The following is a 1,203-nucleotide window of genomic DNA, read 5'->3' as shown; positions in this document are numbered from 1 at the left end:
ACGGATGAAATCAAATAGTAAAAGAATGCTAAGACGGTCGGTTCACTGTAGTTTCGACGGCGGCAATTCTAGGTAAATTGTCTTAAACATGTTAGACGGGAAAATAAAAAGTCCTCTCGGTCCATTTTTAACAGGTAGCAACCTTTCGGCCTGAGCTACGGGTCCCTAATCTCACTAATACCAACTTTCGTTCTTCATTAATGAAACTCAAAATCTAAATTAACTTATCTCTCGATCTCATTAATTTAGTCGTCTTAAATAGGTAGTCTATCTCCCTTCCCTATATTTCGATCTTAACGGGTCGGTTAATTCCTAAACATTCAACTAGTTGCGTGCACTCGATTCGTCAAATATAACAATTTGATTAATTAAAACGTAGCTAATCTAACACGACCCCAGTCGATCGACCAACTAACCTAGTCGATCGACCAGAGCCCGAAAACAGGTCGCCTGAATTGAAGCCGTCTAACCTACAGATTCCCTACATCTTAGCACTGGGGATTTAGCTACTCATACTCGTGATGAAAACAATGATAAGATTAACTAATAAAGCAAACGAATTCATATTTAAATTAACTAAATGAATAACTAACATAAAACAATAATATGGCTTTGGAAAATCTAACTAGCAAATTCTAATCTATGAACAAATAAAGTAAACTAAAATTATGGAAGCAAAATTACCGTAAGAATTGCAGAGAAAGGAAGAATCCGAAAAGCGCAAACGAAATTAAATTGTATATTGAATGATTATGCCCTAAAAACAATGAAATATCAAACCCTAATTATTTCCTAAAATTCTTATGATAAAAGACTTGATGATTCCAGAATAGAGAGGGTTACGTTATATAAGAATGTTGCGAAACTCTCTTATTCCTAAACCTAATTACAATGGGCTTCTAACTTCTCGTTCTTTTTATTTGCGTCAGATTATCGGTTTGGTCGATCGACCACTGATGCCAGTCGATCGACTGAACTGCACTGTACAGGAGCTACTGCAAGTCGTGCTCTGGTCGATCGACTAGAGGCATCGGTCGATCGACCACTGTAGCTGGTACTTTTCTTCAAAAACTTCGTGAATTAGTCTTTCGGGCCTCGATATGCGCACCAAGTTCGCTTCCCGAGTAAATACTTCATGTCAAATGCAATGCTAGGTACTCGGGGACGGATTCGGCTCATTTCCCGCTGGATTCTTCACCTTTC

Source organism: Silene latifolia, chromosome Y (assembly GCF_048544455.1).
Source record: "Silene latifolia isolate original U9 population chromosome Y, ASM4854445v1, whole genome shotgun sequence".
NCBI lineage: Eukaryota > Viridiplantae > Streptophyta > Magnoliopsida > Caryophyllales > Caryophyllaceae > Silene > Silene latifolia.
The sequence above is the reverse complement of the archived record's forward strand: the minus strand, read 5'-3'. Positions refer to the sequence as shown.